The 25850-nt window shown below is 43.3% G+C and overlaps 1 protein-coding gene and 1 long non-coding RNA gene across 7 annotated transcripts in view; one reads left to right on the forward strand and one right to left on the reverse strand.

Moving 5' to 3' along the window:
• The window catches only part of MAML3 (mastermind like transcriptional coactivator 3), a 445487-nt gene that overhangs the window by 286278 nt on the left and 133359 nt on the right, over positions 1 to 25850 (forward strand). The gene's annotated exons all lie outside the window — the stretch shown is intronic.
• LOC110141670 (uncharacterized) overlaps positions 1 to 25850 on the reverse strand; it is a 65385-nt gene that overhangs the window by 27571 nt on the left and 11964 nt on the right. For 3 of the 5 annotated variants that reach the window (XR_011490622.1, XR_011490621.1, XR_011490623.1), the window contains exons 2-4: positions 22159 to 22213; positions 21204 to 21329; positions 19708 to 19789 (exon numbers count right to left, since the gene is read on the reverse strand). This is a non-coding gene — a long non-coding RNA (uncharacterized lncRNA). Of the gene's footprint in view, positions 1 to 12929; positions 13599 to 17383; positions 18558 to 19707; positions 19790 to 21203; positions 21330 to 22158; positions 22214 to 25850 lie in introns of those variants that run through there. The other 2 variants (XR_002315114.2, XR_011490624.1) reach the window with 2 other exon arrangements.

Here is a 25850-nt window from a genome sequence, read left to right on the forward strand (position 1 = left end):
TGACTCAGGATCTCTCAGAAGGTTGCAGCCTTGTTGTGGCCCTGGAGCGCAGTCATCTGAAGGCTGCACCAGGGCCAGAGAATCTGCTCCCCGGGACTGCCTCACATGGCAGCTGACCGGAGGCCTCAGCCCCTCACCACACACATCTCTGCAGACGGCTGCTTGAGTGTCCTCACAGCTTGGCAGCTGGCTTCCCCAGAGTGAGTGATTCGGGAAAAAGCAAGGAGGAAGTCACTCTACCTTTTATGGCACAGTATGGAAGTCATACGCCTACACCTCTTCATTATTCTGTGCCTTTGAGGCAAATCATTAAGTCCAGTCCCACTCTAGGGGAAGGGCATTCTACCCTCTGAATGGAGCATCACAAATATGGGGCATATTTGTGGCACCATAATTACCATGAAAGGCTTTTGACATTTCATAAAGTGCTTCAGTGGTGTTGGCACGAAGATGCTTAGGTTGGGGAAAACAGAGCTGGCAAAGACAAGCAGACTCATCTAGGGGATATGTGGGTTGGCATGGTGTGCCAGAGTGGTGGAGGAGGGGGGTAGTGAAGAGGCAGGAAATCATAGACTCCAATGCACCAGGAATTTGTTTCATTTTTACTTTGCAGGCCCAGATCTAACGTCAAATATCCCTAGTGGCAGAGAATTAATGTAGAATTCTGTAGTCTAATGCGAAGAAGCCTCTGCTTTTATTTAAAGTAGGAAATACAATTTTAGAAGACCTAGCGTCTGAGCTATTATCTCATTGACACTAAACCCAACCTTGTTAGTTAAGTGATTTGGTCACTTCTGCTTTAAGAATTCTTTCCCTCATCTTTTCACTTGAAAGCGTTTATTGTTTTTATCCCTTGACTTCTGTCCTTCCCCTAGTCCCCTGTGCTGGGTTTCCTCCTGAAGTATTTGCACCTGAAAGGCATTGCCTACTGATGCTGCAATTCCAGGGCATCTTTAGACTTCCTCCAGCACATCCTCCCGTTCTTGCGTCTTCCATATCATGATCTGGGTGCTGCCGTCAGTCACACTGTAACTTCCTATTATTGCATATTTCAGGGGTGAAAACCCTCTGTGCCCCATGCTGTCCACTTAGTCATCTCTCTCCACATTTGATTCTTCACAGCAAGATGCATACACACAAATCCTTTAAGTCCTTCAGGCTTTTCTTTCCATCTCCCCTTTAAATATGAACCACCTAGCAACATTTACTGAGGACCAATTGCACAAGAATGAAGCTATAGTTCCATTACTGTGAGCATCACAAAGGATGTAAAAGGCATGGTCCCTGCCCTTAAGAAGTTTATCCTCTAGTAAAAGTTGGATTTTAAAAAAATTTTTTTAAATAATAACAGCATACATATTCCTATTTATATTCAACAGAGTGACATATTGTCCAAGTTACAATGATGAAATTCAAAGGTTATTCTTTTGCATACCTTTTAATAAAGAAAACTAGCTGTCTTTTGGATTAAGTAAATGCATGTGCCTTGATGAGAAATACTGCTACAAGAAAAGCATTTAATGGGGTTGATTTCCTAGGATTATAAATACATTCCACCCAAACTGGTGAAACGTGTTTTTGAAACTAAAAGAAAGCAAGCAAGCATATATGAACAATCTGTAAAAAAAGATACACCTATTAACGTAATAAATAATTACCCACAACTGGTAACTGAAATAGAAGCATAGGATGACTTATTAACATTCTAGTTTTTCTTCTGTTTTGGAAGACATCAGCCCTGTGCTTTGATACACTTTACTTTTAATGGACTGTTGCTCAGGAAAGGGAGTCAGGGAACTGTGGGCTGTGAAGAGTTGATAAGGAATAAAATGTGTAAGCTGAGGAGCAGGAAAAGATGAGGCTTTGGGAAGGACTGAGGCAATGATGAAGCCCCTTGGAGTCCATCAGTAAGATCTAACCTGTGATACAAGAAGCACTGGGTAGTCATTGTAGGTTTCTGAAAAGAGGAGAGTGCTATCTTGATCCAAGTGATTGGCAGGAGTGATGCTATGAAACAGCATACCTGGAACAAAATAATTAGGACCTGACTGATAAGACCCAAGAAACAAAGTCAGAGAAAAGGTATGAGATGAGTGGAAGTGACCACGGGCATGACTTGGGACAAATAAGAAATGCGGAAGTCAAATTTCACATCCAAGTCTCTAACTTAAAAAATAGAAGCGAGCCATCCATTACTGGCAGAGCGTTGTCCAAAGGGGATAGTTTGACACTCCTTAGTATAGGTGTCAGATGGACATTCAATTAAAGATGTCTTTGGAAGAGTACAAGACTAAAGCTGCGAGTTTTAGATTTCTTTACACCCAGGTGCTACTTGAAAGTATGAAGCGACAAACCACTTCTTGAGGGAAATTGTACAGGAGAAGAAATATATAATGTCTAGTGCTAGGTCTAGAGATAGCTAGAAATGGAGACTGGAAAATATGACAAGCATATAAAAAATATCTGTGTGTATGTGTGTGTGTTGTATGAATGTACATATACACGTGTGTTTGTGTGTGTATACACACACATATTTAATCGAAAAATATCTAAAAACCCATTCATCCTAGTGTTAACCCTAGTTAGTCCTAACTGCTGGAATGATAAATGGTATTTGGTTTTTTTCCTCCCTTCTTTCTTTTTCACTTACCTGTATTTCCTGGTTTTTCCAGTTGAAGATGTAGCACTTATGTAAGTTTCTTCACATAAGTTTCCTCATTTTTAAGTCCTTGGTGAAATGAAAAAGACAGGAATACAATTTTCAAGGTCAGAATAAAAGGGAATCTTGAAATGATGGTATTAGGATGAGAAAACTAAGACCCCCAATCGTTGAGTGATTGATGACTAGGCTTTCAAAATAAGAGTAATAATTTTTTAAAGCTGGAGCTTAAATATGTGCATGTTTAGAAGAAGAATTGAGTTATCCTCATCTTCTAGAACCTGAATTGATCCAAAGTGGTGGCTCCCAACTAGGAGTAATTTTGTTTCCGTGTCCCCCAGCGGACAGTTGGAAATATTGGGAGACAGTTTTGGTTATCACAGCTAGGGGAGGGGAGGGCTACTCCTGGCATCTAGTAGGGATGAGACCAGGGATGCGGTTAAATATCCTGTAGGGCACAGAACAGGCTCCCGCGCTGAAGACTTCTCCCGTTCAAGGTGTCAGTAATGCTGCGGTTGAGAAGCTCTAATCTAAGGGTTGATGTATCCACCATCCATGGAATGCCTTGTGTGCCGAGATCTGTGCGGTGCTGAGCACTTCATGTGAGTCATTTCATGTCTTCTTCAAATGACCTGGAAACTCAGACATGTAAAGTGAAGTAGCCTATTCAAGCTCACACAGTAGGCATTGGAACTAGGAACTAAAATAGTCTGTATGAACGCAAACCTGAGCTCTTAAATGTTACGCAGTCTTGCCTCCACGTTAACATTCACAGAGTGAAATGGGGATGAAAAAGGCCATCTGAAGAGCGTGTCTGACAGTCTGGTCTCCTTTTGTCCTACCGTTGCCAAAGCAGTGGCTTCAGAGCCGCTTTTATTCCCCTGGAATGTGCTAACTGGCCAAACAGATTCAAACACTTTCCTGTGTCTCTTTCCCTCCACCCCTCCCCCACCCCGTTTTCCGGAGAGATGTTTCTTTTGTATGAGTGGTGTGTGCCTTTTGTTGGAGCTGAGGGTGGGAGGTGGTTTTGGTTGGTTGTGGTTTTGGTTGGGTTGGTTGTAGTCCTGTATTTCTGGTCTGCCGGCCTTTGGGTCATGGAGCAAGAATCTAAAAATACTTGAGAATTCCTGCTTGGTAGCATCCTTTAAGCACACTGGCAGCAATGCAGGCAGACCTTTTTATAGTATTCTCACCCAGCTTCCTGGGTCTCTTCGTCTTTATCTCTGGATAAAGAATTCTGATCTCCAGCAGTCTACAGATACCTCAACCTCCTTGTCACTTTCCCCAAAGGACATGGCATATATGAAAAACAAAAACTGCATCACTTGTAAAAAGCTGCCTTCTCTGGGTCCTTGAAAATGTAGATCACCAACTCGGTGGATCTAATTGGCTTGCTTGTCGGCTGGAACAGAAGAGAAGAGTTCCCACTGTTGTGTGCGCTCATATAGCTCCGCTCGCTGCCAGCAATCACCACTTCTTTTCTGATTGAAACTTGGGTTTTTTAAAGACTTTTGTCTTACATATACTGAATTACTATATAAACAAGAATTAGGAAGACCCAATAAGGCTCTTCAGTCTCTGTTCCTTTTGCCTTGTTTCCCACACCAGTATGGGATAGAAATAGAGTCATTTCTTGGAATCCAAGGGGAATGTTTCCAGTGTTCCCTATGGATGCCAAAATCCGAGGATGCTCAAGTTCCTTATATAAAATAGCATAGTATTTGTCTATAACCTGTGTACGTCCTCCCTGATATTTTAAATCAACTCTAGGTTACTTATGATACCTGTTGTTAAGTTGTTAAGTCGTGTCTAACTCTTTGCAACCCCATGGGCTGTATAGCTTGCCAGGCTCCCTGTCCATGGAATTTTCCAGGCAAGAATACTGGAGTGGGTAGCCATTTCCTTCTCCAGGGGATCTTCCTGGCCCAGGGATTGAACTTGAGTCTCCTGTACTGTAGGCAGATTCTTTCCTCTCTGAGCCACCACCAGGGAACTTCTTATAATATCTCTGCAATGTAAATGCTATGTAAACAGTTGCTGCATGGCAAATGCTTTTGCTTTGGGGAACTTTATGGAATTTTTTTTTTCAAATATTTTTGATCCTCAGTTGGTTGAATCCGCAGATGTGGAACCAACCCACAGATACTCTGTAATTAGTTCCAATGTTGACTTGCACTGAAAGACCATAGCACATTTTAGCATGCCCCACCCATCTCTATGGGTCTCTCTGGATCACACAAGATTATTTTAAGTAATAAAATGTCAACAGTAATAAATATAATTAGAAAGGAAATTTGGTTAAACCTATGCACAGGAAAAGACTTATTTTAGAATCTTTTCCTGTGAACTTTTTTTGGTCAGGATTGAATTTCTTTCTAATACCAGTGCCATCGCTTAAAGAGAAGAATTTATTTGTATCCTTTATCATGTTTTGGTTTTGAGGGAGAAATTTTACAAATTCCTTATCCTATTTCTTTAGACATGAATCAAAAAACCAAAATGCTACCTCTTTTAAAAGTGAATACAGTATTTCAAACATTGTTATACATAGCCTATCTACACATCTTCATTTAATCTTCACAAAGCTTGTCATACTATATAATTATTTCCCTTTATATGTGAGAAGACTGAGGCTTGGAAGGGTCAAGTGTTTTTCTTCTAAGGGCACATAGCTGGTCAGTGGGAGGATGGAGATTTGAACTCAGATCTCTTTGAATTCAGGGCCCAGGCTTTGCTTAATTACTGTGAAAAACTGCCTTCCAGGTTACATATTAAACCTGAATTTCAATATTATCTTCTCTCAAAGAGCTAACAGTGCTTTCATATATTAATCTGCTTTCATTGTATCAAGCTGAGTAGCTAAGTGGAATGAATTCATAATATCAAATGAATCGTGGATGGTCCTGTGGCCAACCTTCCATATATACCCAGTATCAACAGTACTGTCTCTGAGTTCCTGCTAAATGTATAATAGTATTCCTTGAGATTTGAAAAGGGACTGTTACATCTGAGGGCCCAGTCACCGTTTTCCTAAACAGTCCTAAGTACAGTCATGCATCAGAAATAGCATCCAGAATTCTAGTTAAAACGTATTGTGGTATACTGAAACTGGGCCCCATTTTTTTGTGTGATTGTCATGGGGACTCTCATCCATGATTTTTGTGTTAAAGTCACGAAGAAGCCAGGCTGCTCCAACAAGGGGCTATGAAAGGCAGTGAGGAGCAATGGGCCTAGGAAGTGGGTGGACCTTAGTGTGAACACTAGCCCCTTTTCCTTATCAGCCCCTTTCCTTATCAACAAGTTATCATCTGTATTTGAATTTCATATGTGTTTTTTAATTTGAATTTTTTATTGCAGTATAATTACTTTACATTAGTTTCTACTGTACAGTGAAGTGAATCAGTTATATATACATAATCCCACCCCTCTTGAGCCTCTCTCCCTCCGGCCCCATCCCAGCCCCCTCGGTCATCACACAGCACCACGCTGAGCTCCCCGTGCTCTATAGCAGCTTCCTGCTAGCCATCTATTTCACTCACGGTAGTGTATATGCATCAGCTACTCTCCCAGTTCATGCCACCCTCCCCTTCCCCCTCTGTGTCCACATGTCTGTTCTCGTATATGTTTCTTAACTTCAGCTTTCCCATCTGTGACGTGGGGACAATAGTAATCTACCCAAAGTTAATGTATTTATTATTATCATTATTCATACTCATATTTTAGATAGGGCATCAGAGCAAGACAGAAACAGTTCATGAAAATTTTCCTGTTTTGGAATCCAACAGATCCTGTTTCAAATCTCACATTGGATGTTTAATAACTATGTGCCTGGGCAGGTCTCTTCGGTTTCTTCATCTATAAAATGAGATGATAATGCCTACCTTGCAAGGAAGATGAACTATGGTGAATATCAAATGTTTGGTGTGGAACAGAGGCTCAACAGATGTTAGCTCTAGTTAGTATTTTCTGCATACCAAAGCAGCTGAATTATTTTCCCAGAAGCTTAGACCAACTTCCTTAATACCTTCCAAGCTCATAGATTTTAACATTTTTTTTTTCTTAAGTAGCACATCCCTCTGAGAATAGAGTGAAAGCTCCAGCAATAGCACCAGAAAAATACACATTCCCAAAAAAATGTGGATACAATTACAGGGAATTCATAGGCACTCATCTCCCCCACCCCCAGTATAACATTCCCTGGTTTAGGCCCAAGAATCTACGAATATATGACAACCCAAATGGAATGATGATCTGCTTTGTAAAAGAACTTATCATAGTTTTCCCATTGCAAATGTAGTAGCATTAAAATGGAATTCTCTTTACCAAAAACTCACTCGATTCAGAACACTTGAAGAACACATTTATTTCATTAATGGAGACAAGCCTCTTTTAACAAAACATATTTATCAAATGCCTATTATGTGCCTAATAAGGTGGTGGGTGTTCTGGGGAACAAAGGCAGCTTAACATGTGGTCCCTGCCCTCCGAGTCCTCTCCTAATTGGAGAGGCAACTGAGCAAGGCAGCGTGAGATGTGTTAGTGTTGTATGCTGATATAATCAAGCACCAAATTGTGTGTGCTCGTGTGGGTGGGCACGCAAGCCTCACATATCATTCTCTGACCTTGAATTGTACACAAATCATTAGCGTCAAACTGGAGTTGCCCACTGCTCCCCCACCCTCTATCCTTGCTTGGCCGACTTCCATCACAGCCGCTCCCTCTGTGTCTGAAACACGTTTTAGAAATGAAGGGAATGAAATAACACAGGAGGGAGGAAAAATCCATAGAGAAAAAAGGGGTCACCTGTCTATCTGTGATTATCACAGCACACAGGTCCCGTGTTGGAAAGGGGCTGACCCAGGAGGACCCAGGCTTCACAGAAACCTCCCAGTGGGACGTACCGCAGCATCTTCCCTGTTTACAGATTAACTCCAGGGCCTTCTGTCAAGACCTGAATCTGATTAGGGGGAAGAGTAGTGGGAAGGGGCTCCCCAGGTGTCAGATGGTAAAGTGTCTGCCTGCAATGCAGGAGACCCAGGTTCGATCCCTGGGTGGGGAAGATCCCCTGGAGAAGGAAATGGCAGCCCATTCCAGTTCTCTTGCCTGGAAAATTCCACAGACAGAGGAACCTGGTAGGCTACAGTCCGTGGGGTCGCAAAGAGTTGGACACGACTGAGAGACTTCACTTTCACTTCCGTGAAGGAGGAGGCCTGGTTGGCAGGTTGGGAAATAAAAACGTCAAAGTTCCAGACCCTGTGTAGTCATCATAGCAGAGATGGCAGGGGCGTTGGCAGGAGATCTGCAGGAGGACTGTTGGGTGAAGAGAAAGAGGCCTGCCCCTAACATTTATGGGTCCAGGACAAGAGTACAGAGGTGGACCTACATACCATATTGTTGCTGTTGTTCAGTTGCTCAGTTGTATCAGACTCTTTGCGACCCCATGGACTGTAGCATGCCAGGCTTCCTGTCCGTCCCTATCGTCCAGAGTTTGCTCAAACTCATGTCCATTGATTGAGTTGGTGATGCCATCCAACCATCTCATTCTCTGTCACCCCCTTCTCCTTCTGCCCTCAATCTTTCCCAGCATTGGGGTATTTTCCAACATATGCTTCATGTTTATTTGTTCTAGCTAGCTGTTATGTAAAATATGTTCCATCCTCTGGCTTTGACAACTGTAACTTCCTAGCAACTGGCATGGCCAGGTTTAAACACAGTTGGTTCTGCAGCGTGGGTTCCCTGGACTACCCTCTTCTCTCCCCATCCTTGGCTCTGTGCTGAATCAGAGGGGCCTCCCACACTTAGGGGACTTTCCGGCCCACACCTCCATGCACACACCACTTGTCCACTCTTTGGGCCGGAAGGTGCAGACAGGTGTGTGTCCACCTTCCAGAGCAAAGACCTGGGAAAGCAGACTGAGTCTCTCCGGGGAGGGAATGTGAGGATTCCAGGTATCCAGAACACAGTCTGGAAGGGGAGACATGGGCTCTTCTCACCTTGGGCCTGCCAAATACCTGCCCTGGTAGGGAGGGGTGGCCGAAGGAAGACCCCAGTGGGCCTTCCAAAGCTGGGACTCATGGCAGGAGCCCCTCGATGCCTGTGTCTAAGGGCATAAGTGAAGAGGAGGACGACTCCGGGAGGAGTGAGTTTAAGTCACTGTCGTTAAGGTTGCTCTTGGCCGAAGGCGGTGTTGGGGAGGAGCCAAACAGATGCAAGATGGATTGATGGAAAGATGGGAAAAGGCCAGACCTCTAACAAAGATAGGGACTCAATTTATTATTGTGTTTAGTTAGAGAATTGAGAAAAAAAACTGCTTTTTCAGAAGCCAAAGGGCTCTATAATTCAGTGACAAGAGATATGAAAGGCAAAAGAATGATGGTTTTGGAGCTAAAAGCAAGGACTGGAAATGATTTCTCCTCAAGGTCACCTGGCCGCATCTCAATTCTGTACCTTGTGGCAACTGCCTGCTGTATACTGGCTTCTGAACCCTTGCAGAATGAAGCATTCCACTGTGCTCCTCAGAAGAGAACAAAATTAAAGGTTAATTCTGATTCCTCAAGAAGAAAAAAAATTACTTTTTAGAATATTGAATATTGAGAAATAACTTATGTAGATGATTCAGTATAAATATTGAAGATTTAGCTAGACCGAGAGGACAGTTGCTGTATTTGAAATCGCACTATTTGCAGAATTAAAGATGAAAGATATTTTGAATTTCACAGAAATATAGTTTGTAGAATTGAAGAAAATGCTAATGATATTTATCATTTGTCTCCATTTCACAAATCTTTTTTCTGTTTCTGAATAAAATATTTGAGTGATTTAAGAGGGAAGAAAATGAATAATAAGTTGTCGTTACAGCAAAAAAAAAAAAAAATTAAGATGCAACTTTGTATTACTATTGTCCAAAATACTAAAGTATTTTTTATCCATACTCAGTTCTATTCCTGATCAAGTTAGTAAGCAGGGAATTGGAGGGACCTTGAGTCCTTTAACCCCACCTAGCATTGTCCCTTGGCCTGGAAACATGTTGATGACAACTGTAGGGCAAAAGTGAATGAACGTAGTTGACTTCCAGTATTAGGAATATTATTCAGGATTTTTACTCATCACAATAAAGCCAAAGAACTATAGTATCAGTATTAATAAATAATAATTATACTGGTATATGAATTTTTTTAGACTTTTGAAAATTTTTTGAAAATTTTTCTTTTAAAAATTTATTTGGCTGTGCCAGCTCTTTTTGCAGCATACAGGATCTAGTTCCCTGACCAAGGATCGAGCCCAGGCCCCTTTATTGGGCGTGCAGAATGAAGGACCCATCTTCATTCTGGACCACCAGGGAAGTCCCTGGAGTATGAATTTGAAGCCTCTATGAGGAACAAGCAAAAGGAACAAGTGAATGAGCCCAGAATGGCCCAGGTCTGAATCTTCTTTCCACCTCTGTGTTCCTGTTTGTAATCTACCTCAAAGTAGTGCTCATGAGATGAGAATGTTATGATCCATCACTACTGTTTAGCATTTACAAATCTGGTTGAGTTCATATCTGATGTTACTGTAATAGTAATGTCACAGACACCTGTGTTAGGAAATTATTTTTGTGGCAGATATTATTTTTAAAGCTGTAAAAAGTCCTTTGGTCCTGTTTTGGTCAAATCATTATGGATTTGAAGGGGTGACCCTTATTGAAATATTCAGTCCTAGTTGGTTGTATTTTCTGGGGGAACGTTATCTGTTCTGGTAGTATTTGCAAATTTGGGTGTAGGGATGTTTCTGAATATAGTCCCCTTGCATGTCCAGAGTTTGTGGTACAAGAAAAATGCTTTCTCTGGTATTATCACAGAAGGTATAAGAAAGCACAGAAATTAGGAAGTAAATACAAACATAGTGCACTTGTGGAACAATTGAAACTCTTTCAGTGAAGCCTTTCAACTTCCTTTTGAGAGAGAAATATTGCTGTGCACATTTCATAGGTGAGAAAAAGACACAGAAAAAGTATGTAATATTCCAAAAATCTCACAGCACACAAATGAGCAAACCAAGGTTAGTGAGGTAATAATAAAGCTAACATTTTTTAATACTTGCGGGTGAGACATTATGCTGAGCATTTCACAAATACCAGTTTCTACCTTCCCCTTCCCAATAATGAAGGTATTACTATTATTATTTTCATTTTTCTATAGAGGAAACTGAAATTCCATGTATTTCAACAGCCTAAGAAGAATCACATAGCTCATATCTAGAGCCAGTGTTCAAATTCATGTCTATGCTGCTCCAGACCCCAAGCTTTTTCATTCCACGTTGCAGCCTAGATTTTGGTCTTCAGAGTATGACAGTCCAGAAGTATAATTTCTTTTTTTTTTATAATTTTATTGGAGTATAGTTGCCTTACAGTGTTGTATTAGCTTCCACTGTACAGCAAAGTGAATCAGCTGTGTGTATGCATGCTAAGTCGCCTCAGTCGTGTCCAACTCTTTGTGATCCTATGGACTGTAGCCCGTCAGACTCCTCTGTCCATGGGATTCTCCAGATGAGAGTACTGGAGTGGGTTGGCCACATTGTTCTTCAGGGGATCTTCCCGACCCCGGGACTGAACCTGCATCTCTTATGTCTCCTGCATTGGCAGGTGAGTTCTTCACCGCTAGTGTGGCCTGGGTACATTTACATACATCCCCTCCTCCTTGGGTTTTCTCCCACTAGGTGAGCACAGACTCCTGCTTAGGGTTCCCTGAGTGCTACAGTAGGCTCTCCTTATTTATTTTATATATGGGATCAGTAGTGCATATATGTCAGTCCCAATCTCCCAGTTCATCCCACCCCCACCCTCCTTGGTGTTCTTAGGTTTGTTCTCTATGACTGTGTCTCTGTCTGTACTTTGCAAATAGGTTCATCTGTACCATTTTTCTAGATTCCACAGATATGCATTAATATACGATGTTTGTTTTTCTCTTTCTAACTTACTCTGTATGACAGCCTCTAGGACTGTCCACATCTCTACAAATGACCCTTCCACTTCCTATCTAGGTATTTACTGACTCGCTCATCCATCCATTCATGCACAGAGTATCTCCGGAGCACTGTGTTCTGGAAGGAGATACAAAGAGGTGAGCAAGAGTATCCACCCTTACCTGCACACGTCTGGGGAAACTGCTGGGTAAACAGCTAGATTACAGGGGAGTGTGAGTGGCTGGTGGCGAGAGCAAAGGGCAGAATGGTGGTCAGGGCAGAGAAGCTCAGAGGCACATTTGAGCTGAATATCGAAGGATGTAGAAGTTGGTCAAAGAGAAAAAAGACCCCAGGACAGAGAGCTGGATGGTTAAATCCACAGCAGGGTTTGAAGCTGGGGAGATCCATGGTTGCTGAAGAGTTAGGAAGGAGTCAAAACGGAAGGGCCATTGGTTCCTAACTCAGCGGTTTCCGAACTTACTTGTCCATTAGAATGACCTGGGATTTTATGAAACAAACATCAAAACCCGGCTACTTTGCGGACCAATGAATTCACATCCTCTGGGGGTGGGAAGCAGGCATCAGTGGTTTTCAAAACTCCCCAGGTGATTCCAATGTTTGGACAAGCCTTGTAACCACTGGCCAAACCAGCTAGTAAGGACTTAATTATGGAGTATAGTCAACAGAGGCTTCTAGAAAAGAAGAGACATGGTCATACTCATTTCTGGAAAAGGTAATTCTATCTATCTTAGGGCCCAAGGTGCCCCAAGCAGGGAGTGTCTGGAGGCCCTCACTGGGCAGAAGAAGCAAATGTGTCGGGACTGGGGGGTGGGTGGCTAATGGTGAGCTGCAGGGGAGCCTGCTCTTTGGAGCTTGAGACCTTGATGCCAAGTAAAGACCCTTCTTGACCAAATTTAAATTCTAGGCTATGAGCTAAATCGCTGTGAGTTCAGTTTGCCTATCTGAATGGGAATTTATAGGATCTTTTTTACTCGATTGTTGTAAGGCTTGTGAAATAATGTACATAAAACACCTGACAGATTGTGTGGCATTGGACAGGCATTCATACGTATTAGTAAGCTTAACCCAGTGAAATAGTGACGGGGAGGTGATTGTATGATAGCTTGGTTGGAGTTTTGATGGTAGGACAATGTCGCAGGGGACAAGAGGAAAAACTATAAGGAGGAGCCAAGGCTGCCTCAAGTCTCTGGTGGGGAGAGTGGATAAAATCCTATGGTGAGAAAGTACATGCGGAGAGCAGAACCAGCCAAGGTTAGGCCTTTGGGAGCACCAATCTTTAAGGATTGGGCAAGTAAAGAGGAAAAGAGAATGAAGAAGCTGGGATTCCAGGGGGTTTGAAGACAGCTAGGAGTGACATCCTGAGGTCCGAGGGTGGCCAGCAGGCAATACCACGGAGAGGTCTGGAGATCAAGGGCTGGAAAATGACACACGACTTGCATAATGGTCTCGGGTCTGCCAGGGAAAAGGGAGGGCTTCAGCTTTAGTTCCGGCAATTTTATATGCATTTGTGTGTATTATGTACATTTCTGTATGTACAGGTAGATATATACATGCAGGTAGACAACAAAGCATCATTGGGTGGGTGTGACCCATGCACACGGCCTGGGCTGGAGCCAGAGCTCAGGCGATGCAGGAGGAAGTGGTACCTGGCCCAGTCCCGACAGGATGGGTGCAGGACGGCGGCCAGAGTGAGCAGGTGAGCCCGACTCTCCTCGGGTTCCAAGAAAATAAAGACAGTGGATATTCACACTTTATTTTGTGGGAGAGCAATGGTTGGCTTGATGGAACGAGAGAAAAAATATGAGAAAGAGATTAAAGGGCTGCATGTTAGGAGCGTCTGCTCAGCCAGAAGCCATCCCTGGAACTCTCCCACTTATTTCCATGAGATCCACGTGTGGCAAATCCTCTCTGGGAACTTTCTAGAATATGGCCATGAGAAATGGCCAAATGCTTTACAGAGAATCCAGGAAATCATCTGCAGAAGAATATACTTTGTAAGCGGAGAGACTAGCCTGAAGGGAGTCTGTTCCAGATGCTGGGAGGAAACAAGTCCAGCCTCCTTTCCCAGGACCCAGGGGTCACGTCCCTCTGCTTCCGCAGCCTGAGAGTTACTGATTCCAGCCACTCAAGCTGTGGGTACTGAGATGTCTCCACTGACAAACGACAACCCTTCTGATGTGACTTCCATTTTACACTTAAGAGCAGACTGAGGCCCTCTCCGGAGGCAGCCTGGAGACGGCATGAAGGCCTGTGTCTGGCCGACCTTGACCGGGAGTTCAAGGCCCAGCTCTACGGGTTCCACCATTGCTTTACTGCAGAGGCTGCTTCCACCCAAAACATGGGCTGACCTTCTCCGGCCGCCCACCCCCCCGCATCACAGGGCTCCTCTGACGGCTGACAGGACTCGGGGGCTCCCCAGATGGTGAGGTTAAGACCCTCCCACAGACTGTCCCCCTCTAATCTTCACCGGGGGGCACCTGGCATTGCCATCTGACCCCTCTCTCCCCATTCTCTCCCATGCAAGTGTTTTCCCTTAAAAAAAATTCTTGACACCTTTAGTACTATCTTGGTGTCTACTTCTTGGAAGACCTGGACTAAATAATAACACATATTATATTTAAGAGGGTAAGTGTTCAACAGTGCTGGAGTCAAGCTTCTGCGTTCTGCTAATTACAAACAAGGTAATTAACCTCTCCCTGCCTCAGTTTACTTATCTGTAAATTGGGAATAATTTTAGCATAATTTTTCATGAAGTTGTTGTGACCATTAAAGGAGACAAAGTATGTTAATCAATTAACATTGTTCCTGACCCTTATTAAGTACCCATTGCTTGTTATCATTTTTGAAGTTAACATTATATTCAGATCTCTTTAATCCAGTGTACTTCAAGGTATTTTATGTAAACTAGAAGAGAGATTTTGATAATGTTGGTGTCAAAAGACAAGACTTTTCAAGATAAAATCAGCACTGTTCCTCCTGTGAGTGCAGATCTGGGGACAGGCTTTGACCTTCTGCATTAGCATGCTGAGATGGATGGTGGTTCTCAGACCAGGGCTGCCCTCTGGTATTGTGGTATTATTATGTTCTGAGAACAGGAGTAGGAATAATGCATGATGACATCCTCAGAGGTGAGGGGTATGCCTCCAACTTCTGTTTATTTCTACTCTAGCTTCTAGATTCTTGTCGTGTCCTAGTGGACAAATAACTTCTCATTAGGACTTTATTACAGATGACCTGACTTCTGAGCCAGTTTTAATAAATCCAGCCGTAAACATGGTTCATCTTCTGAAATTCTCACTGTCCTGTTGGATCTCCTGTCTGGAAGACATTACATCCCAGATCTCTTCCCTGGTCTGATGGCTTGTGGAAAGCACAGAAGAACCCAGAGGGTAAGGCTGGGAGGAGGACAGAACAGTCAGTAGTGGAGAAACTGTTGGCCTGTCAACTCTGGGACTGCAGGCAATGTGTGAGCCACCCCCCGAGCCCTCCCTCCGGCTTCACATTTCAGAACACTGTACTTCTTTCAGCGATTTTTACCGAGTTTTAACTAGCTGTGTGGGATGCAAAGAAATATGTGACAAGCATTCAAGGAACTTACAATGGATTCATTTTTAAAATAAAGTCCCATAATTTGGTCGAATGGAATAATTTCCACTGTCATTGCAAAAAAAAAAGGGGGGGGGGGCCCAGAGTCATTAGGTAACCAAGTCATTGTTCTGTCCCGGTCAAAATTTTATGAATGACTTGGATAAAGTTATAAAGGGCACGTTTGTTGAGTTGGACATAGCATGGGGCTGGGAGGAACGATGAATACGGTACATTGAAGGAAGGAATGGAGGTCTGAAAAGAGCGTCACAATTTGGAATGCTGGACAGCGTCAATCAAAATATAGTGTATCAGGACTCAGCGGACGGCTTGCTAGTGACTCTGTGACTTTAAACAAGTTAATTAACCTCTCTGTGTCTTTGGGCCCTTAGGTGTGAAGCAGGAAGTATGGCAGCCCTGACATAGGCTAGTTCTCAGGACTTAACTCAATGTGTGTAAAGTGCTCCTACGCCCATCCCATCATAGATGTTCGCTCAGTACATGTGACCAGCACTCCTTTCGGTCTACAGCTGCCTGATCAAACCGTATGGTAATCCCAAAATACTTCGATCCTTTGGCCACCTGATGCGAAGAGCCGACTCTTTGGAAAAGACCCTGGGGCTGGGAAAGATTGAGGGCAGAAGGAGAAAGGGGCGACAGAGGATGAGATGTTTGGATGGTATCATCGACTCAGTGGACATGAGTCTGAGCAAACTTTGGGAGACAGTGAAGGACAGGGAAGCCTGGGGTGCTGCAGTTCGTGGGGTCACAGAGAGTCAGACATGACTAAGCCACTGAACAATGAACAGCAACAATCGCAAAAAACATGGGGATGGTTCACTGGGATTGATGCTTGCCAAACCACAGTATATGACATGTGTCCAGTGAGTATGTTGAGAGAGAGAAAAAAAACTGGACTGAGTTCAGAGAAAAGTAGCCACAATAGTGAGAAAGATTAAAATCGTCTGATGAAAGGTTAAAAGAACAAAGTATATTTAGCCTATAGTACAAAAGACTGGACTAGTACATAATAGCATTTTCTAATATTTGAAAGGTTCTCATATGGTAGATGGCTTAGATTTATTCTCTCCCCAGGGACCAAAGGTGGCTATTTCAGAAAGACAAATTTTAGCTCCACCTGAGGAAGAATTTGCTGATAATCAGAACTGCTCGAGGATGGTTAACAACTGCTTCAGGAAGAAATGAGGTCCTTGTTACTAGATGTGATGACAGACCAGATGCCCACTTGATGGGTGGACTCAGTGACCTTTAATGTCCAACCTCTGAAGTTCGGTCATTTTGAGAACAAACAGGGATATTTTAATTAAGACAATAGGCCAGAAAAATTATTATTATATTATTAAAAATTATAATTGATATATTGGTTTTTGTTTTTTTTTAATGCACCAAAGAAGAAGGTCCAGGAATTATCAGATTGGAGTCTGACGGTGGCAGTTTTCCTTTCACGTTCACTGGGTAGGAATGAGGTGGGATCTGGAACTTCCATCACGTTCTAGAGCAAGAGCTCCCCCATCCTCTGTCCTCCTGGCTTCCTTGGCTGTATGTGAGCCCACTTGCTCAAACACAGACCTTCCGCTTGGCTGGATGCATGCAGCCAAATAAAGAGTAGCTTGACAGACTGCTTATTGTTTATCTTTCTTAATCTCCTCTAAACCTCTTCCTGCCTCAGCCAGCAGTAAACTCCTTGCAGAGGTTAAGCTAACTCCCACTCCTCTTGCTTTTTGGTGTTTAATGTCACTGATATTTGTGTTTCCTGTTTGCTTTGGGTTCTCTTTGTTGTTTAAAATTACAAAACTTCCTTACGCCTATGCTAATTAATTATCTTCTTTTATGTTGTGTTTTCATGACTTTTTCTTATTTGGATATTCCTTCATTTTTCCACTACTAAAATTTAAAACTTGAAACCTCATAGATACTCAATTTGGCTCAGGGTTAAAGAATATGCCTGCACTGCAGGAGGCCTGGGTTCAATCTCTGGGTAGAGAAAATTACCAGGAGGAGGGAATGGCAACCCACTCCAGTATTCTTGCCTGGAGGATTCCATGGACAGAGGAGCCTGGTGGGCTATATAGTTCATAGGGTTGCACAGAGTCATATACAACTGAGGCAACTTAGCAGACACATAAGGATATTCATACACAGTTTTGCCTCACCTTGGTGTATATATATTATTGTCTTGAAAATCTGTTAATGTTACAAAATAGCATGTAAGTACAATTTATTTGTTGCTGTCTCCTGAGACTTACAAGTAGTGCTCTTCAATGATAGCAAAGACTATAGTAGTTTATTTGCTTTCTTTTGGTGAGGGGGTTGGGCCAGCCGTGCTCCCCTGTACTCTTCCGGGAATCACAAAGTTGAGAGGTGAAAAGTGGCTGTCTTTCTTAAAAGCACAAACTCCTCCCAGCTTCTGTGTAACCTTAGTTCAGACTCCGCCAGTTCATGGACCTTAGACAAGAGGCTTTACCCCAGCCTTAACTGCCTGGGTGTGAGGCATCAGGAAGAAGCCATTCATTTCCTTTCTGATACCTGGCACTATGGAATGGAATTATGTAGGTAAACCTCAGGCTATGGTAATTTAAATTTAAAGGCTCCTCTATACTGGGAGAAGGGAATGGCAATCCACTCCAGTCTTCTTGCCTGGAAAATTCCACGAACAGATACTGTCCATGGGTGGCAGAGTTGGACACAACTATGCAACTAACACTTTCGCTTCTTTCTTTCTATACTGGGAACAGTTAAATCATTTCCCTGGTGACTCAGGTGGTTAAGAATCCACCTGCAATGCAGGAGACCTGGGCTCTGTCCCTGGGGTCGGGAAGATCCTCTGGAGGAGGGCATGGCAACCCACTCCAGTATTCCTGCCTGCAGAATCCCATGGACAGAGGAGTGTGGCAGGGCTACAGTCCATGGGATCGCAAAGAGTCAGACACAACTGAGCGACTGACACCGACTGACTTAGCATTTGACTCTGAGCACTGCTGGCTCATTCTCTTTCCCCCATGTCTTTCTATCCTGAGAACTTCTGGAAGCTAGAAGAGGCCCGTTAATGTCAGTCACTGCTGTGTCCTTCCAGGTTCCCTACGCTGTAAGCCCTTGTAATTGTCCTTTCTCTAACAGGGGAATCTTTTTCGTGAGCCTTCTCCTATGCTGTATTTGAATTTGACTTCATAAGTGATAAAAGCTGTATTCAGCTTACTGCTTCAGAAGATTCTTTGACTCCACCAGCATGTTCCCAGTTCATGCTCACACTTTCTGTAAGATGCCTGTTGGCCATGGACTTTTCTGACCGTTCATTCCATATATACTGAATCCCTCCCAGTGCCTCGCCCTGTAAGAACAGGAGAGATAAAAAACAAGACATTGGGGACTGGTGATCCAGTGGTTAAGACTTCAGCTTCCAATGCAGGGGGTGAGGGTTCAATCCCTGGTCAGGGAGCTAAGATCCCACTTGCCTCGTGGTCAAAAAGCCAAAACATAAAACCAAAATAATTTTGTAGCAAACTCAATAAAGGCTTTAAAAATGATCCATGTCCAAAAAAAACTAAAAAAACCAAGACATTGGCATTGCTGTCAAGGAGCCTGTTGTCCATAGAAGGGGACTGTAGCGTGAATGAGCCAGGATAAGCAAAGGCGGGTGCATGTGGAGCTGAAGGAAGAGTGCACATCCATGCAAAGAACAAGGGGTCAGTGGGCGCCCTGAAAGAAGTGAGACCTTCGTGGTTCCCAAGGTGAGTGGGTGTTTTCCAGAGCCAACATTTGAAACACAACAGTTTTCCTGAAGAATTTTGATGAGGAAACATAGTGGTTTCCTCATAATGCGTTTATTTTGTTCTCTTTGTAGACTCATGCAATGCTTGGTTGTCATGTGAAAATTAAAACTTAGAAAGAAGGGGTTTGTAAAACAGCCCCATACAGACCTGAACTAGTCTCCTGCTCTCTGCATGGTGTCAAACCTTCAATGCCCATGAGAAAGATGAGATGATGTACAGAAAAGCATTTCATGAAGTAAGGTTAACAATGTAAGGGTTTCTGTTTAGGTTTATCAAATCACCTTTTGGGAATATTTTTCACTCCTTCTAAATTCCCCGGTGATTTTAAATCTGAAGAACTGAAACCCTTTGGAAGTAGGAAGCAAAGAACACTACGCAGTGCATATAGATATGCCGCTAGGGTGATAAATCTAGTACAGGTGTTGAAAACCAGGGAGCAAGAGAGAAGGCTTGGTGCTTTTTAAAATTGCTTTAACTGTACACATCCCCAAAGCCGTTTTATTTGCACAGTTTTTTTTCTCTAACATATACCTTGATAAACTTTTTATTCTGACATTGGTTCATCTCTTTGCATGAAACACTTTTTATCTGGCAGCAGCTTCATTCCCTCAGACCTCCAAAGGTGTCAGACCCCGAGATTTATGATTCACCAGCATGTAGCAGAGGATGAAGTTCACATTCAAATAAGGCGAGAACAGGATTGCTTACCATCTGACACCTGCTCCTACGACACCCCATTCATCCTCTGGCGAGTCTTCTAGAAACCTCAGATATCCACACAGATCCAGCTCTAGGGATAAGAGACAGATTTTAACACACAGAGCAACCCCAGGACCAAGTCTGTTGACTAGGAGTTGAGAGTAGACAGAGGTTGATGATTAAACAAGCTCGATTTCCCTTTCTCCAGGATGAGAGCACATAGCTGATTTAGAAAACAGAGGGATGGAATTGAGTCATTTGTAGAGATGTGGATGGACCCAGAGTCTGTCATACAGAGTGAAGTAAGTCAGAAAGAGAAAAACACCTATTGTATAATTACATAATAAATATGGAAACCTAGAAAAATGGTATTGATGGGCCAACTTGCAGGACAGGAATAGAGACACAGACATAGACAACAGATGTGTGGATGCAGAGAGAAAAGGGGAGGGGGGGATGAACTGGGAAAGTAACACCGACGGATGTACGCTCCCATGTGTAAAATAGGTAGCTAGTGGGGAGCTCCGTGTAGCACGGAGAACTCAGCTCGGTGCTGTGTGATGACCTAGAGAAGGACTGCGGGGAGGCTCAGAGGGAGAGGATGTAGGCATCCATACGGCTGATTCGCTTCATTATACAGCAGAAACTGATGCAACATTGTAAAGCAATTAGACTCCAATGATAAAATTAAATTTAAAAAAGAAAGTCAAGGGAAGCTGAATGGGGGATTAAGAAGGATCAGAGTGAGCCTTAAGAGGGGAATCTAAGGCTCAGATTCTACAACCAGGCTGGGGCCATCACAGAGGAGGTCATCAGCTCCAGCGGAAGTGGCCTGACGGCTGTCATGCTGCTGAAGACGGCTCTAGATGACTGAGTGCCTGACGCCATGCCCTGCAGGAGAGGGCCGGGCTTAGTCCTTAAACTGCACTCAGCTCTGAGAGCTAATCGCCCTCAGGACACAGACGCCCTGCACTGGAGACGTGGCTTTGCTCTCTGCTGTCGCCACCAAAACCCACATCAGCCCCGAGTGGATCATCTGAAGCCTGGGGTCCTTCATGAACATATTCCTTACCATTCACACAGAACGTTGAGAAATGGCTGTGTGCACTACCCCGTCATTTAACATCACTGATTCTGTAGACCTAGAAGGGACCTCAGAGCCCATCAGCAGATGACCATTACTGGGGCACAGTGGGCATCACCGTGGAATGTGGAGGAGAATGTACTGGAACGTCGGCAAAAGGATTTGGTGTGCAGTCCATATTTTGCCATGAATCTGAACCTTTTGGATCTGGGCAAGCCACCAATACCCTCTGGCCCTCAGTTTTCTCACAAGGAACTTAAGAAGCTAAATTCATAGCAAAAACAGCTGACATTTCTAGAACTTACTACATACCAGGTACTGAGGTGAATGCTTCATAGACATCAGATTTTATTCTCAAACAACCTATGAGATTATTTTTCTCTGTTTTCAAGTGAGGACACAGAAGGGATAAGAAACTTACCCAAAGTCTCAGCTGCTAACAGGCAGAGATGGTATCTGAACTGCATCCTGCTCCCTTCAGCTTGGGGATACTGAGGGCTCTTCCGCCTTTAACATCCTCTGATTTTCTGACTGGGGAGTCTGAAGACTTTATTGGTGAAGGAATAAAACAGGGAGGGGTTGTTACCAGCTTCGCTGCTGCTCTCCTCGGCACAGAAGTGATCAGACATCATTTACCTCCTGAAGAGCCTTCTGTGCTCCTGTCACCCAGCTTTTAAAACTCAGCCCTCTGGAGACCCCCAGGCCATATCCATAATCCTCAAAGCATCCTTCCAGCCTCACTCCCTCATCACACTCAGCGAACACACCTGCGGGCCCCCAGCTTGCGTCTCTTTCACTCTGTGTATTTGATAATACAAAGACTATATATTCTGGATCTAGAATATATGCGCACCCTCAGCAAGGTTAGTGGGCTTGTTCTCTATCATTTTCAAAGTTAGGGAACGCACTGTTATTATAAAGAAGGAAGCAACTATGTCGATGGTATCATTTGAAACTGATTAGTGGATTAGTGGGCTTCCCCGATAGCCAGTTGGTAAGGAATCCACCTGCGATGCAGGAGACTCCGGTTCGATTCCTGGCTTGGGAAGATCTGCTGGAGAAGGGATAGGCTACCCACTCCAGTACTCTTGGGCTTCCCTTGTGGCTCAGCTGGTAAAGAATCTGCCTATAATGCGGGAGACCTGGGTTCGATCCTTGGGTTGGGGAGATCCCCTGAGAAGGGAAAGGCTACCCACTCCAGTATTCTGGCCTAGAGGTCACAAAGAGTTGGACATGACTGAGCGACTTGCACTTCACTTCAGTGGATTATCAGCCCGTCCTTCGTCTGTGTGCATGGATGGGAGCAGAAATGAGAGGGTGCACAGTGTCCTGGGTGTGTGAGTGCTGGCTGAGTGCAGGGCTCGTAATGGACTCACCATATGCTTCTGCTCAGTTCATTGTCCTGGTCTTTTGGTGTCATCAGCTCTTCATCTGTAACACAAGAGGACAGTGATAGCTTGTGTACTGTGCATTCCCCTTTATAGGTTATTTTTACCTGTAAAATGTTCATATGTTTTGTCTCTTACTCCTTACCTGCAAGGGCAAGTATTTCACAAGTAAGGAAACTGAGGCCTGTAGAGTGTTCAAGACTTGGCCAAGAATATCAACTCATAGAGGGCAGAGCCAGGAGGCAAACTGTATTGCTCTTTGCTCTTTCTATTTCACAGTCAGTAAGTTCAGTTCAATTGCTCAGTCATGTCTGACTCTTTGTGACCCCATGGACTGCAGCATGCCAGGCTTCCCTGTCCATCACCAACTCCCGGAGTTTGCTCAAACTCATGTCCATCAAGTTGGTGATGTCATCCAACCATCTCATCCTCTGTTGTCCTCTTCTTCTCCTGCCTTCAATCTTTCCTAGCATCAGGGTCTTTTCCAATGAGTCCATTCTTTGCATCAGGTGGCCAAAGTATTGGACTTTCAGCTTCAGCATCGATCCTTCCAGTCCTTCCAATATTCAGGACTGATCTCCTTTAGGATAGACTGGTTGGATCTCCTTGCAGTCCAAGGGACTCTCAAGAGTCCTCTCCAACATCACAGTTCAAAAGCATCAATTCTTCAGTCCTCAGCTTTATTTATGGTCCAACTCTCACATCCATACACGACTACTGGAAAAACCATAGCTTTGACTAGATGGACATTTGTTGGCAAAATAATGTCTCTGCTTTTTAATGTGCTGTCTAGGTTGGTCATAGCTTTTCTTCCAAGGAGCAAGTGTCTTTTAATTTCATAACTGCAATCACCATCTGCAGTGATTTTGGAGCCCAAAAAGATAAAGTCTCTCACTGTTTGTATTGTTTCCCCATCTATTTGCTATGAAGTGATGGGACTGGATGCTGAGTCTATAAGAAAGGCAGAGACAGTGATCCAGAATGCTTCTCATGCACTTTGAGAAAGGTAAAGTTCTAGAAATGGATCACTACCCGTCCAGAACTGGGGAAAGTGCCATACAACTAAAGATGTGTGTGTGTGTGTGTGTGTGTATGGTCACTCAGTTTTGTCTGACTGTTGTGACTCCATGGACTGTAGCCCACCAGGCTCCTCTGTCCATGGAATTCTCCAGGCAAGAATACTGGAGTGGGTAGCCATTCCCTTCTCCAAGGAAGCCCTAACTAAAGATATACAGCCTCTCTGAATCTTTGTGAATACTAGGAACAAAATTAAGCTATTGGTGATGGTTTTATACATTTTTAGACCTGGGGGTGATTTCTAGATATTGTATGGTTTACTCTGTGACTGTGACATGGACATAAGTTGATTTACAGAGAAGTTTAAAAAATATGAAGCTTCTCCCTAAAACTATTACGCTTTGCAAAGTTTCCATCAGGCTTTGTTAAATAACATAGGGATGATACACTTGATTAAATGATCTTTAGCAGTATAGAACAAGTGTCCCAAAATGTGTTTTCAATCATTCCAAAATCTGGGGACTTCCCTGGTGATCCAGTGGCTAAGGCTCCTTGCTCCCAAAGCAGGGGGCTCAGATTCGATCCCTGGTCAGGGAGTTAGATCCCAGATGCTGCAACTAAGAGTTTGCATGCCCAGCTAAAGATCCCACATGCCACAGGGAAGATCGAAGATCCCACACGCCACAACTGTGACCCAGCACAGATAAATTAATAAAATAAAATCTTAAAAAGTAGTAATTCCAAAATTTGTACCTCCTTTGAACCTGATACCCAGAGGTGGTGAATCTATGAATCCCTTAGAGTGGTTAGCATAGCCCATGACGTAGCTGGTAGAACCAGGGTGGAGATTGCTATGTTGCCAGCCCCAACTCAAAACTCAAGTTCCAAGGTCATCAGGCTCTTAAGAACCCTTTTCTTTGTTAGAGACCAGGTACCGAATTAGAAAGGCGGCTTTCACTTCTCTACTTCCCGTTAGTGACCCCTAGCTAGTCCACTCAAGGAGGCGAAAGGTCAGTTTCATACGGGAACAACACTTCACCCTCCTTGCACGATCGGCCGTTCACAAGTAGCCATTGTTTTAATATGAGAGCATCTGTGTACAAGCCAGCATGACTACAATCTGCAGACCTGACCATACTTTCCTGTTTCTTTTGCAATCTCGAGAGGAGTCCTGAAGTCATGTACCCCAGATCCACTTTCTGCATAAGGGCCTAGGCCTGTCTGCCCACTCAGCTTAGTTCACTTATTGTTTCTATCCGCTTCATATTGCCCAGAATCAACATGGTTCCTCTGTATGGAAAAAGGGAATAGTGAACTATTTATATGTTGACTGTCAGCGCTTGAGAAGAGAAAAAGCCTGAAGACATTATATATTCTAAAAACAATTTGGTTGCCCTTTCTTGCTCTTTTTCTTCCATATTTCTCCCCAGGCATTTACAGCCTTGGGCACTGGCAATATACGTTGGATTTTCAGTGTGAAAGGAAGCTGTCCTTCCTTTGAGGAGTCTCAGAAAACCCTGGAGGATAATGAAGGCGTCCGAGTGGCATATTAAGTCTGTGATACCACACGTGCCAGTCAATAGCAGACCTAGGCCATAGATAAACAGCACCCCAAAAAGCTGGATTGCCATAACTGTGATGCTCTGTATCTGAGAAGAGGTTGACTTTCTGGTGCTGGTTAGCTGTCAGAGCCCCAGCAGGGAGTCTGCAAGATTATAGAGTCATTGACAACTTCATAAAAAAGTCATCTATAGAAAGGTCATCCTTAGGACAGTATCTGAAATGGAGTTAGACAAAGTTCTGGAATGTAAGACATCCAAAGAGTGAATGTTTCAAAAAACAAATTTCACCTAAAACTACTATGATTTCCACTTTTCTGGAAAGAGGCTCTTAAAATATGAGTAATCTTCTAAGGTCGACCATATTCTAAACATATTTAGTGAAATGTTCTCTTTACTGCCTTTTATCTTGCAAATAGTCCTGTCTCTCTAATCATAGGTGTCTGTACAGCAAAAGCTTTATTCTCAAACATCCTTTTGGAAGCAAAGAAAATGTTTGAGGTTGAGGTTTGCACTAGTGCTAGATGTTGACAACACAACCTAACTTATCCTGTGGACTCATAGAAAACCTTGGACACTTCCATCGAATTTATCATCCAAACCAGGTTGCTTTTGAAAGTGAAAAGGGAACACTAGCCAAACGGGTCACCAGGACAATGCTGTGAGCCAGAGACGTTCTGAGCAGATCAGGAAATATCAGCATCATAATTTTGCCTAGTGAGGTTCATTGAATAAGCAGAGAGAGCTAAGGCAGTAATAATGACTTGATCTTTTAGGATTTCGTCTTGCCGTTGTTTAAATGTTTAATTTCTTTAATGCAGAACCACCTAGAAGCTTAAAGTTTCATAAAATACTACTTGCTCTTGTTTCTTTTGTTCTGATACAAGCTAAGGATCAACCAGCTACATATACTACAGGGTCTAGAAGAAAAACAAAAACAAACAAACAAAAAAAAACCATTGCATCTAAATAAACTGGATTTTAGGCAATCAAGAATTTTAAGCAAACTGAAAAGATAAGATCCACAAAACGAGGAGTTCTGTTCATCTGTAAACCTCACAGAAGTCATGGAACAAGAGGTTTTTTTAATATATTGAAAATGTC

Source organism: Odocoileus virginianus, chromosome 12 (assembly GCF_023699985.2).
Source record: "Odocoileus virginianus isolate 20LAN1187 ecotype Illinois chromosome 12, Ovbor_1.2, whole genome shotgun sequence".
NCBI lineage: Eukaryota > Metazoa > Chordata > Mammalia > Artiodactyla > Cervidae > Odocoileus > Odocoileus virginianus.